This window comes from Gopherus flavomarginatus, chromosome 3, assembly GCF_025201925.1.
Source record: "Gopherus flavomarginatus isolate rGopFla2 chromosome 3, rGopFla2.mat.asm, whole genome shotgun sequence".
NCBI lineage: Eukaryota > Metazoa > Chordata > Testudines > Testudinidae > Gopherus > Gopherus flavomarginatus.
In genome coordinates this window covers 119853108-119867734 of record NC_066619.1, presented here as the reverse complement: position 1 = coordinate 119867734, position 14627 = coordinate 119853108, and the positions used below count along the sequence as shown (strand labels likewise).

General features: G+C 40.9%; 1 pseudogene; it reads right to left on the bottom strand.

Moving 5' to 3' along the window:
- LOC127047336 (signal peptide peptidase-like 2B) overlaps positions 1-8894 on the bottom strand; it is a 42080-nt pseudogene extending 33186 nt beyond the window's left edge.
- Between the last annotated feature and the right edge of the window lie 5733 nt (positions 8895-14627).

Genomic DNA, 14627 nt, shown 5'->3' with positions numbered 1-14627 from the left:
GGATGGGCACTTCTGCTTTGAAAACGTGTCCAATGCCTATTGCTTCCAGCTTGTTCCATCTATAGGGAAGACAAAGAATCTTGTTAACAGCTCTTTAGGCTTTGCGCTGTAGAAACAATGGAACTGATCCTGTGAGGCTGAAAGCCATCTGCAAGGTGTTTGACAACTTGAACTATGGGAGTTGGGGATTCCAGAACCTAGGAAGATTAGGCCCTGTGGTGATCCCACTCCAAGGACTGCAGCTAAAACCCCAGGCCAGACACTGAGCCACAACGGGTTCATAGCCCTCCTTATCTCTGCAGGTAACAGTGCTAATTTCAGAGGAGGAAATCTTTCCTACAGAGTGACCACAGAAGGCCTGATTAGGCATTCCTTACAATTCTTTTCCCAAGAGTAGAGTTCGAAGATTGATGCCATGTGACCCACCTGATGGAATCAAAGCAATTCCCTAATGCCAGTCTTAATGAGCAGAGCTGGGTGAATACTCCCCAAGTTTTCTCATGAATTTTCACTTGAAAAACCTGAACTTGCTTCTGCTATATTGATGCCCCTTTTGCGTTAGCTTTCAGTAGATATTCCTGCCTGTAGGTTTACTGGCAGAAACTTTCACAGAAACAGTGGAGCTGTAAGTATGAGTATTTGTGCAAAGTGAATTTGGAACTCATGCATGTGTGTATTTACACTATTGACTTGATAAGAGTTATAGTCATCCAGGAGGCAACAAACAATGTGATGCGACTTACATGTCCAATCAAAATAAAAAATACAGCTCAAACTTTCAAATATCAAATATATTACTGAACATTGCTTGCAAGCAATTAACCATCTAGGAATTATTTTGTGACTACATTTGAATATTGAAGTAGAGAAAACTGTAAGTTGGTCATGGGATAATTTGTGACCATCCTTGGCTAACTTGAATGTCCGCCATCTGAAATATCCATACATAATTCTTGAAGCAAGCCCTGAAGAAATATTTCACACCATCCATTGGCTATTAGGTTTCCTGGTAAAGATGGGGAGGTAAAGGTTAAATAGCTTACCTTGAATGTTAATGAAGTTACAGTATAGATCAAAGAAGTTGGGAAATACCTTACATAACAGTATTATTGCAAGTGCAGTTTATTTTGGAGCACCCAAATATGTGGTAGATATCTTTCAAAACAAGCTAAGGCACCATCCCTGCCCTGGGGAGCTTACAAACCCAAATTTGGTGACATTTTAGTTTTTTTCATCAATGGATATGATATACAAATATTTCCTATCTACTCAGATGTTTGATTCAAAGTCCACTGAAGTTAATGAGGGTCTTTCCACTGACTTCAGTAGGCTTTGGATCAGGCCTCAGGTGCATAGCTTGCATCAATATGAGAACTATTTTACACATGTGAACTATGGGAAGTATTATAGACCACATAATTTGTTTTTCCAGGAGTTTGGAAAGTGAGTTGTGTAAAATCTTACCCTATATATTAGTTTTACACGCACTTATGTAAGTGGTTATAGTGATGCAAAAATATTTGCAATTTATTGTGAGGAAAGGTTTAAATTATAGAATAATTGGGGTAACTCCAGAGCTGGAAGGTAATGCAGTAAAGGTCTCTCTTAAGAAGGAAGATTAAAAGCAATGCTTTTCTATAATCCATGCAAGACTTTGAAGTCAGAAGTACTGGGGAATTTAGGATCATGCTACAAATAATCCTATAATAGTTTGTGCAGGTTTTATAATCCATAGTTGTCTCTGGGGTTTTGACCATATTAACAAACATTGAATGGATATATTGGCAAGATAGTCTATAGCTAAGAGTGTTTGAAAATGGGGATTTATTAGCCCTCATTCATGCCGCAATGATGAGGTTTGTGGATTATAATCACATTTACTATGAATAGGATGATTAAAAGTTATGCTCGGTAATAATAATTTTGGTAGAAATAATTTCCTATTGTTAACTGAAATTCAACTGACTCTGCACCAGCAAAGCTGAAAAATGTTAATGCAATGCCTTTCCCTGACACCCACTCCCTTGAATACTTTTTTGAAATTACTCAATAAAATATAATAATAAATGCTGATATAAGGGTTTTTGCAAAGAATGGAGGAGATAGAAACTATCGTTGAGTTCAGTGCCAGAGCAAAACCAGGGACAAAAGATAATCCTCGTATAAAGAGATTCATTCATTTTGGAGTGAATGCCAAAAAAAAAAAAAAAAAAAAGAAAAAAAGAAAAAAAAAGAAGATCCCTGTGGAGAAGAAACTCTTAATAAAGTTAAAAGGGCTATGAATTAAAATGACCCTTTGGGGTATGAAAGGGAAGGAATTAAGTGGAGAACTGCTAAAAAGACCAAGAGGACATCTTGGTAAAACTGCTGCAATGGAATAATTAAAGGTAGACCCTCTGTTAGTGCATTCTTCTTGTCCCAAAATGCAAAGACTAACAGATTTGAACAGTTACAAATAAATGAAATATGCCTCTATGCAGCAGCTTTCATCCAAGGATCTCCAAGCACCTTCTAAGCTTTAATCTCCAAGCATCGCTATGAAGTAGAGATCAATACAGGCATTTTATAGACGTTATGTGATTTGCCCACAGTCACACACAGAGTTTGAGGCAAAGTAATGCTCCTGACTCCCAGTGGCCTGCTCTAAGCACTAGACAATGATCCTTCCTTTTCTGGTCAAAATGCAAAACTTTGTAAATACTGTTTCGGCAGGATCACTGAGAAGTCTTTGCTAGAGTTCTGCCTTCAAGGAGGTGAATCTTCTCCTGGAAAGGAAACTTCCTGTTCTTTACCTGCTCCCATTATAAATCCCTAATGCAGGGCTGTGTTGTGGATCTTAGGGTGGTATGTACTGCCAAATCACCCCATCGGGAGCACAGGGAGGCATTGTACCTTTTGGAAACACTAAGACTCTCAGAGTTTTCTAGTCAGCGGGACAAGTATCTCCATGGCTCAGACCAGTGGCTCTTGAACTCTATTAGTTCATGTACCACCTGGAAAAATCATTGTGAAATGAACTGACAGAACATTGAGCTCATGTACCAGCAGTTTGGAACCCCCTGGCCCAGACCATTACTCCACCTCCTTCTTGCCAGCTTTGGGATGGCTGCTGCCTTTGCATGGTGCTCCTTCCCAAGATGGAAGATTTCTTGTGTCTCATCTACCATCCTCCCTAAGAAGAGCCAGCCACAACCTGGCCCATTCAATGGCAACATAAACACTTAAAAGAACCCACCTTCCCCTCTCTGCAGCACAAAGGCTGCAAGAGATAGCCAGCAATGATAGGGTTAAAGAAGATCTGGAAGACAGCAGAAGAAGGGGCCACAATGAGGTGCACATACTGAATCTGAGCTTCAAACAACAACAAAACCAAACAGAAAACACGTTAGCACAGAGACTTGAGGCATCTTTTCAAAAGACATGCAGTCTCTTTCTTCCTGCTGGCATTCATTTCAGAGTCCAGTGCTATCTTAAAGAAAGGAAGAAGGGGGTGGGAAAGCCCTTCTTTTCTTTGAAAGACATTGCACCAACATTAATCAATGTTTGGAGGATCATTCTCACCAGCCTCTCCTTAAACCAACTTGTCTTTGGCCCATGCTGAAAATATTCTGCGCCAGGCTGATGCATGAATGTGCAAAAATCTCTGTTGAGATTCCCCCACCCCTCCTGTAAACTCGGCCATGAGTAAAAGCATCAAGCACTTGAAGGAGGACACAAATATCTGGGATACTTGGTAAAAAATAAAGGAAATGATCTGTACCTGTTCAGCATATTGAGGCTGAAATGAAAATAATTATTACTGTTAAATCTTTATAACTACTGTGCAGTCCCCTTGCCCTGGGAAACGGCAAATGCATTTGGATAATAATCGGTATAATTAATAGATCCTGGAAGATACAACCCTTTTTCAGGCACAGAAGTCTGGGAAAACTGAGGTTCAGAGAACAGAGGTTCTGATGTGATTGAATGGCAGAATGACCTGCAAAAGTGGGATGATTTTCTCAGATTACTGATGGGAAGAAGCAGGCATGAAACTGAGAAATATCCAGGTACTTATTTGTCTTTTCTCAACAGTGTAAAACCGAAGTAAGTGAGAGGAGAATCACATCTACAATTTCATAAAGAAGTTAATATCATGATTAGATCTGTGTGAATAATGGATTTTGCTGCATTGGCACTTCTGAAAGAAATGTAAAACATTGTTTTGGGTCAACCTTAAACAATATCTGGGGCAAACTGAAAAGTTTAAAATAAAAATCATTTTGAGTGAAACAAAATATTTCATTTGACTCAAAAATGAACATTCTTTAAATGTCAGCCCTTTTCTCACTGTTTTGCATTTAAAAAAATAAATTTAAGCAAATTTCTAAATGAAAAATCATTTCAACTCAAAAATTGAAATGCTTTCACCTTAGAAACCTTTTTTTTTTTTCTGGTCAAAACAATTTGGTGTCACCAAAACTGCAATTTTTGCTGCAAAAAGTTTCAGCCAAAAATATTCACCTGGCTCTAAGTATGATGGTAACTTTTGGAAGAAGTACCCCATCAAATCCATGATGTTTGACATTGAAGCTGGGAGTTTTGCATGGGATCTTGGCTAGTATTCTCCCTTCATAGTTTTTAAAGTCTGAGGCAGTGGGGAAGCTTTTGAAGAGCACAAAATGGCTGCTGTATTTGCACACATATGGCCTGCAGAACTGCTCCTTTTATATCTGTCTTCCATCTGGATCATGCCTAGCAGAGCTGAGGGGGTGTGGTCTCCTTGGCCTTCAGAGTTGGATTAAAATCTGCTGAGCCAGTAGGGGGCTGGTACACCCCATCACACCCCCATACATAAGCATTTGTGAAGACGTGCCTGCCTGCTGAATTGAGTCCAATCTGCTGTTGCAACACCTATTGGTAACATTTCATAGAAGCTAGCCTCTCCCCCACAAAAGATCTCGAGAACAGTTAAGTTGCAACAACTAGGGTGTTTCTGACAAGACAACTTTAAGCAAGGATATTCATTCACTGGGACTGTGGGAGCACGGAGGAGGCTGATTGATCTTCTACTTCAAGGACCAAATGGCCTTTCACAGAGCAGAGTTGCAAATAAAGCAAAGGCTAACATAGCCTCTATGAAGTGGAGGATTCTCCTGTGCTCTTGGTGTGGGAGACAGGATTTTAACTTGGATTAAGTCCCTGGGCAGATGTATCATTTTAACTCATTCTGCTTCATTAAATGTGGGGAAGGTGAGAAAAGGCACTGAGGCATAACTTAGTCAGAATGCATTGCGTCAGCAGAACTTTTTCACAGCGTTGCATTACGATGGGAATTGGCTTGTGAGCAGCAGTACTGTACCTTTTTTTTACTAATGCATTACTATCATTACTCCCCACTGCAAAGGAGATCTTTTCCACACCAATGACAGACATCTATTCCGAATTTTACTGGCAGAGACTGAGATATCACCGCCTATCATTATATCATTCAGAGCTTGTTAGACAATCAGAACCTGTTAGCCATCGGCCCCCCTCTTATCTACACTCTTTACATTGTTCAGGCTCTTTCAAAAATCCGAGTGAACTTTTGTGTTGTAAATTTTTACTATTAAAGTGTAGGGTTTTTTATTATCATGCTTTGTTTTACAAATAAAACTTTAATGCTGCCAGCTGGCAATTCCCTAGGAACCCAAATGTGTGACAACGGTTGTAGATTATACAGAGCTAGTTTAATTGCAGGTAGGCTTAGTGGAGCAGAGGATTTAGTGTGTGTATGGAACCGAGGGTGCTATACCTATTAGGCAAATTTCAGGGACCCAGAATAGTTTAAATTTGTGGCAGATGCCACTAGTTGAATTTTAACAGTTGCCATTAAAAATAAATTCTCCCTGGAAACAGCAATTGCAGAGAAATCTATCAAATTAATTTGTCAGGCCTTATATTGTAAATTCTCCAGGGTGAGGGCATCTGTGTAGAGTTGCCACCTGTCTAATTGCTGATAATTGAACCCCAAGGTGCCAGCCTTGCCCCATCTCTTCCACCCAAGACCCTCCCTCAGCCATGCCTCTTCCCCAAAGGCCCTACCCCCCCATCACTTGCTCCTCTCCCCCTCCCCTCCGTTGCTTGCTGGATTGTTTCAAGGAGCCTGCCTGCAGGTAGGAGGCGGCCCCAGCTGAGCAGGAGCTGGCGCAGGTTAATGACCCGATGTGTCTCCCAGCCCGTGGGAACTGGCTTTTGGTTCGGGTAATATTTAAGGTTGCCAGGTCCCCTTTTCAACTGGACTTTCCAGTTAAAAACTGAATACAGAAGTCAGAAACTGAACTATCCAAGTAAAACCCAGACAGGTGGCAACCCTAATACAGAGCCCAGCACAAGGGAGTGCTGATTTTTACTGGAAATTTTGGGTGCTATCATAATAAAAAAATAACGGGAAACAGGGAACCTCCATTTTCTGTGAAAGGCTTTTATTTAACTGTTTCATCAACAACTTTATGGATGAGACCAGATTCAATGTCCTCCTCAGAGAGCTCTTCAACTCAACCTGTCTCTGTATCTCTGCCTAGCCTATTATCTGTTCGATACCTGCAGTATCCACAAGATAACACATTACAAAATAATAGATTTTTTGTCTGGTGCCTCTTGGAAGGAAAGCATTTGGAAAACATTAATCATGAACTTGATTATCTACAGAAAAATCTTATTTTTTTATCATTGTATTTAAGTGTCTGCCAAGATTTCTTAGATCTGGTCTATACGGGGGTGTTTTGTACTTGTATAACTATTTCAGTAAGGGTTATGATTTTTTTACCAATATATTTATAACACCACAACTCCTAGTGTCGACACAGTTATATCAGTATAGCTTATTCTGCTTCCTGTATGGGAATAGCTAAACCAGTCTAACTTAGTCCACACTATGAGAGTTCTGGCACTTTAACTATATCAGTATAATTAAGATGGTAGAACTTTTATACGCAGATAAGGTTCTCTCTCTGGGCTGACAAATGGCTATCATCAGAAGTGCTCTTAATCTGAGGAGGCACTTTGTAAGTTCCTATTGAGTACGAAGGATAGCATGTGTCTGGCATAAGGCGTATCATAAGGAGTATCATATAACTCACACTTTTTTGATAGATTGATGAGATCAGTTTACAGGAAGAATAGGTTGTATGTACAATAGGGCTCCCCCCCTGAAATTTTGCCTCCATTGCTCCCATTGGTTCAGCTCCACCAACTGTAGCAATAGGAACATTGGTACTTGGTACCATGTGGATAGGGGAGTGGAGATGGGAAATCAGGACATAGGTGTCAGATTTGGGCATCTGAACAGTGAAGAACTCAAATTAAGAGGCCACTTTTGAAATTGTGGCCCCAGGCAACTTGCCCAAGATTGCACAAACACATTGTATTTTAACTTGGGGTAATTCAACCATTTCGGACACCTCCTCCCAAAACTTGGCCCATTCTTGTACATTTATTTATACCAGTCCAGCATAGGTGTAAATCATTGCCATTCTAATTTAATAGTGTTTTACACCCACTGGTGTATCTAATGGGCATGGCCATGGAGAATCTGGCCCACTAAGTCTAAAAGAGAACTGGGCCGATCATGGACCAATCTTTATATAATCTTGAAGAATATCAATGAATACCAATGATTATGTGCCCTGGGTTTATGATCTTCCCAAACCATGGTTTTAAAACCAATAGCAAAACTGCATGGTACAGCCAGGTGCTGAACACCCTCACCCCCAGCTGAAGTCCGTGAGAATTGATACTCAGGAGCAAGTTCTATTTTAGCAGTGAGGTGTACGGTCCGATAGACCATCCCTTTTTTCTGTTGCTCCTCTAGAACACTGCTGTGTTGCTGATACCCACTAAAAACCCAGAGTAGCTCTGCCTAGAATATTTAACAGTATTCAAGCAGCAAGTGTACTGCTATTCCCCCTGCTCCTCACCATAGATTAAGAAGAGACCCTTTATGCATTACAATTGTAGGCGGCACATGTAGTGCCATATCTTGTGCTTCCTTTCCACAATACCAAAAACAATCACCCTCCCCCAATAATAAAGTGAATTATTTCATTTTTTCAATGGATATTTTTCATGAAGTGGCAGCTCCTACTGGTTTTTACTTTGGGATTCAGGCTATTTCATAGAAGGTTCATTATAATTAAGTGAATACAAAACCCGCTGCTCTGTTCCCTCTCCGACACTAATTTACATAATTTGCTCTGTAGGTGGACTATTTTGAATTCACACAAATAAGATAAAAAATGATGGTTTTGGTGCCCAGCTTTAACATTTGTTTATTTCATTCCACTGAACAACTGCTGCCACATGATATATATCACCTTTCAGGTGCTCAGAGATCACACTGATGGGCATGGCATAAAAATAGGACATAACACTTGCAAGAACTCAGGAGCAGATTCTCATTTATGCTAAGTCCTCTTTATGCTGCTCTGGCTCTGGCAGCGTAAAGGGGCTATAGAGTGCATGTAGTTATTTGCACCTGCTCTGAGGCCCTTCTCCACTGCCAGAGTAGTGTGAAGGGGTCTTCCTTTAAATGAGAATCAGGCATCAATCTTTGCAGGTGCGAGCAGAGGGGTGTTTGAATGAAATGCAGCCTCCACAGTGCTTCTATTGCATTGAAAGCATCCACATGTGGAGGCACAATGAAAAGCATTTTTTCCCCACTGTCAGATGATAACCTGCCTGTAAACCCCAGAGGACTTCAAGCAATTATCATTGCATAGAAAGAGCTCAGCTATGAAGTGCTATAAATTACTGTCTACTGTGTCAAGCGTCCCCTGCCCTTTACCTGAGTTTCCAGTACAGGTTTCTTCAATATTGGGTTTTACCAACTGGGACACAGAAAACAGTCTGAAATCTTTCAGAGTGGTAGCCATGTTAGTCTATGTCAGCAAAAAGAACGAGGAGTCCTTGTGGCACCTTAGAGACTAACAAATTTATTTGAGCATAAGCTTTCATGGGCTAAAACCCACTTCATCAGATGCATGCAGTGGAAAATACAGCTGGAAGATATATATACACAGAGAACATGAAAAAATGGGTGTTTCCATACTAACTGTAATGAGAGTAATTAATTTAGGTGGGCTATTATCAGCAGGAGGAAAAAAACTTTTGTAATGATAATCAGGGTGGCCCATTTTCAACAGTTGACAAGAAGGTGTGAGTAACAGTAGGAGGGGAAAATTAGCATGGGGAAACAGTTCTTATTTTGTATAATGACCCATCCACTCCCAGTCTTTATTCAAGCCTAATTTAATGGTGTCTAGTTTGCAAATGAATTCCAATTCTGCAGTTTCTTGTTGGAGTCTGTTTTGTTGTTGGAGTATTGCGACTTTGAGATCAGTAACTGAGTGACCAGGGAGGCTGAGGTGTTCTCCGACTGGTTTTGAGTCACTGTGACTCAAGCAATGGTAGCAAATATTCTGAAAGCAGCCAAGAAAGGCAATGATACAAACATTGGCTAGTTTTCTCCACAATATGTATTTCAAATAAATATTTAATCATATAAATGCATCATTGCTCTTACTCATAGAGACTATGCAGGAGAGTTGAGGCCACCAAAGTTCATAGGATCCCAGGGTCAATTCAGTGAATCTACCTTGCTTCCAGGTTGCAAGAGAATATGAACTCTAGCCTTTTGCATATCTTTTGAGATGTTGAACTTCCTATTCCTCCCACTCTCTTGTTTCCATGCCTTGGAGAGAAAATATCCCTCTGCCTTCCAGAGTTCAACCTATTTAGCTTAACAAAGACAAGGTTAAAGGGTGACTTGATTACTGTTTATAAAGATCTACACGCAGAACAGATTTAACAATGGGCTTCAATCTGGCTGAGAAATGTACAATATGATCCAATGGCTGGAAGTTGAAGCTAGGTGAATTCAGGCTGGAAATAAGGCATACATTTTTAATGGTGAGAGTAATTAACCGTTGGAACAATTTACCAATGGTAGCAGTGGATTCTATAGAATGCCAACTTTTAAATCAAAATTGGATGTATTTCTATAAGATCTGCTCTAGGAATTATTTTGGGATATTCTATGCCCTATGTTTTACAGGCCAGACTAGATGATCACAATGGTCCCATCTGGCCTTGGAATCTATGACTCTTTCACAATGTTAATAATACTTGCAGTTACACTTGATTAGTTAGTAAGACTAATCAAACCTCATGTTTCAAGATCTCAGATGACTAATTGCCTGTGGGGTCAGGAAGGAGTATTTCCCCTCTTGCATAACTGGCCAGGTGCACTGTGGAGGGTTTCAACTTCCTCTGATGCATCAGGTATTGGGCACTGTTACAGTTAAAATATTGGAACAGATGGACCGATGGTCTGATGGGATGCAGTGAGCACTGAATACAGCATTCCACAATGTTTAATTGTCATGATTCTTGCTCATATTTTAAACTGAAGCTTATATTTGTATTTGGAAGCTATCCTGTTTCTCCTTCCCCTCCCTCACCAAATTGTTCTTAACTAATTATCCCTGCTCCTGTAGGTATATCTCACACACTCCATCACCTCCCATTGCCATATAGCATCAGACATTGATGGCACCTCTACCCTTCCTAGCTTCTATTTTTCTAATTTAATTGGAGATGATACCCATTTTTATTTATTTATTTGTGTAGCATTCATTTCTTATATTCTCCTGAATTTCAAACCATTCACAGAGGGCTCATCTCTCTTGATGCCAAAATTTTAGAAGATAATTTAGCCTTAATGTAGTTTAATATTTCTGTTCAATAAGATTTTTTTTTAGATTACCAAGCTATCTTTAGATATATATATTATACATAAGCAGCCATAGCTGACATGACAGCATACTCACACACAGCAGTCATCTAAGCATGACAGAGACATATCTGGGCAGATACTATAACATCATACTCTTCAGATAGAGGAATGAAGCCATCATTCTTTCAAGGACTATCTCTGCAAACATGGCATCAAAGCAGATGCAGTAGCTCAAATCCTAAACTACTGTGGTTTCCAGCCCTGCCCAGGTGTTCCAGGAGCATCAACTGAGGCTGCTGTCAGTCTAGGCTTTCCCTTTTATTTCATTTTTCTTCTCTCTCACTCACTGGATTTCATTGTGGAGCTGCATTCAGTGCTCTGAGAGCCACATATGCTGCTTATGGCTTGCACATACTGTAGCCACTTGCTGATTATTCCCCGGACTCCAAAGGCAGGCCTCTGAATTTCATATGGTGGCCCAACTGCCTCTGCCCCTTCAACTGTGTGAGTGTGTGTTTGTACGTGTGAGAGAGATGAGTATTGAACTACCTGGAATTGAAAGTCTCCAGGGGCTTGCTGCAGTTCAGCCTACTTAACTTTGAGTCCATCCTTTCTAGCTTTCTCACCATCTGGTCATGCTGCCCCATTTATTTGCAATGTACTCCCTCAGATCCACTTCCAAACTCTGCAGCTAGAGCTGGTTGTGAAATTGATGGAAAATGTAGTTTCCACAAAACTAAAAATTTCCACTGAAAAATGTTGACTTTGCCAGTATCTTGAGTTTTCCATAACAAAAAATCAAAGTGAAATGTCTTGTTTTGGGTTGACTTGAACTGAAGCATTTTAGTTTGTTGAACCAACCATTTAATGTCAGCTTGGTTTTACATTAAACTGTGTCCAGTTGAGCTGCTGCCACACCTCATGGGCTTTATAGTTCATGTGCCTCATGCCCCTCATTCTCCTCTATGGGCTGCTCTCCTTGGGTGAACTTCATCTCCCATGATGCACCCACTGTGACATATCATGGGAGTCACAGACCATAGTGCATCATGGGAGATATTATTTGAGCGGGGAACCTGGCCAATAGATGAGAATGGGATACTAGACATCTGAACTACAACTTGTATGAGGCACTGTGGCAGAACAGGCAGATATAGTGTAACGTCAAACTGAGCTGACGTGAAACTTTTTGATATTTTCTAATTGACGTTTTTTGGAAGTTTTTTATTTTTGGAAAATAATTCAATATTTTGACTTTTTGTCCTGGTTCATGATGAAAACAAATGTCAAAATACTGGAATTTCTATGTAATGGAAATTCAGATTCAGGAGCAGCTCTGCCTGCAACATTTGAAAGCAGTATTTTGCAAACCTGATGTGTAGCTATATGCTCAAGAGCCTTCCAGAAATCACAGGAGAGATGCACCTCCTCCATCCTGATAACTTTTAACTGTTAAACTAACATGCAAGTAAGAAACCACATCTTAAAATGGGGCCACTTAATAAACATCTGTGGGAAGTCTGTGGGTATGTCTATACTACCTGCTGGACCGGCGGGTAGTGATCGATCTATTGGGGATCAATTTATTGTGTCTAGTGTAGACGCGATAAAATCGATCCCCAGTAGCTCTGCCATCGACTCTGGAACTTCACTACGGTGAGAGGTGGAAACGGAGTCGATGGGGGAGTGGCAGCGGTTGACTCGCTGCCATCCTCATGGCCAGGTAAATCGACCTAAGATATGCCAGCTTCAGCTACGCTATTTGCTATTCGCGCAGCTGAAGTTGGGTATCTTAGGTCAACTCCCCCACCAGTGTAGACCTAGCCTGTGGCTCTAAGCCTAAACAGGTATTGAGGGCTGATTCTCCATTGCCTTGTACATTGATTGGGGTGTTGTTTTCACTTATGTAAAGTGATTTGTATTCTGGTTGGTAGCACTGTTTAAGTGCTGTGCACAGGTGTAAATGACTGCACAAAATGCAAGGTAGTGTCAGGCGTTGTGTCTATAAAATTGATACAGCTGGAGAGTATACTGCTTCCCTTTCTTTAAATTTTGCCTTCAGACCTCTGGCAAATGTTTATTCCTTCAGATAAAAAGTGATTCTTTTTAAAGTGTGTTCTGAGGATGACTGCATGAAGGATGCTATGGTAAATTTGAAGTGTATTATATTGATTTGATTGGGGGGCAGAGTTGTGTCAATTTCATAAGGCTGACCAGCTGGAGGAAGACACAGCAGGAGGGCTTAGTGTCAGTGATTTGTACTGTAATTTGCATTTATGACAGTGCTTTTGAACTCAAACTTTCAGACATTAATTAAGCCTCATCAGCTACTTATGAGGTAGCAAAGAACAGATACTCCTCTTTCACAGTCAGGAAACTCAGACGCAAAGCTTCTCTGTATGAAAACTTAGTTTCCAGCAAACTGAGGTACAAATCTACCTTGTAACATTAAGTGTATGTGTGGCCCCTGCTGTCATGCACTAAAAATTCCATGTTCACTTTCATCTACTCCCTTTCAAAATGGGGTAGATCAAAGTGTACAGGGAACTTTTAGTGCATGGTAGCCTGGTCCACAAGGCCTCTTAGTGACTTAGGCTAGTGCAGGGTGGATTTTCACCCCGCCTGGCTGTGAACGAAGTGTTTGCATAGATGAGTCCACAGAGGGGTTAAGACCAAGGTTCCCGGAGGGACTTGGGTGCTGTGTGCACAGTATTGCCATACCTAACTTTCAGAAACCTAGAAAAAACAATGGAGCTACTTTGGATCTGACAAAGCATGAACTAGGTACTTAGGCTCCCTGTACACTGCATGAGTCTTTAGAGTCATTAGAGCGGGGGGTGTAGATCCTGGTCTCTGTCCTCCCAGGTGGGTGCCCTCGCCAATAGGCTATAGAATCAGTTTCTTGTTCTTTCTTGCCCAATGACTATTTATTTATTCAAAGAGAAAGAACTTTAACAGGAGAGATTGAGGTAGAGCCACATCAGAATAGCCCAGTGGTTAAGGTACTCTTCTAAGAGGAAGGAGATCCCTTTCTCCACATCAGGAAGAGGGCAAAATTGAACCTGGGTCTTACCTATCTCAGGTGCCCTTACCATGGGGCTAACACCTACAAGGGAGACATCACCCTAACTTCTCCTTTGGATGATTTTGAATGGGGCCCAGTCCTATAGACGTGCTCCCTGGATTGGGTTCTACAGGCAAGATAGGTAGTGGCAGTGGGAAAACACCTATCTTCCCATTGGATCTCAGGTGTGAGATAGGCACCCAGACATGTAGAGTGAGGCAGCAGTGCACATGCACATAGGCAGAAACTTAGAAGCCTAGGGAAATTTTACAGCAAAAATGTAGGCTCTGAATGAGTTTAAGCACCTGCAAGGTTAGGCAGAAGCTGAGCAGGGGTTTTATGCCGAAAGCTGGGGCTTTAGCATGTAAATTTGGGGGTTAGATTCCTAAGTCACTTTGGGGATCTGCGCCTAAGGCCCTAATTCTTTAAGGTACTTAAGCTAGTGCCTAAGTTTAAGCAAGAGAGGAGTCCCATTGACTTCAATACTATGAATGATGATGGCATGCAGGTCCATGGCTATTGGCTGTAATTCAATTCCCATATCAAATTTCCCATTTATAAATAAAATGATTCCCCCTGAATTGTCATTATTGGAAACTTAAGTTGAGATCAGAAAACTAAGCTGGAATGCTGCTGGCTTGTGGTAGGAGTTGTGTATCCTCACCAAATGCCACACCAGAAATGGGGGATTGCAGATTGCTGACAGGCACACAGGGTCAGAGTTAAGGTGGTTTGGGGGACCTTATTTATGAATTCTGATTTCACAAGGTTTTTTCTTTAAAAACAGCCACATGCTACCAATAATGT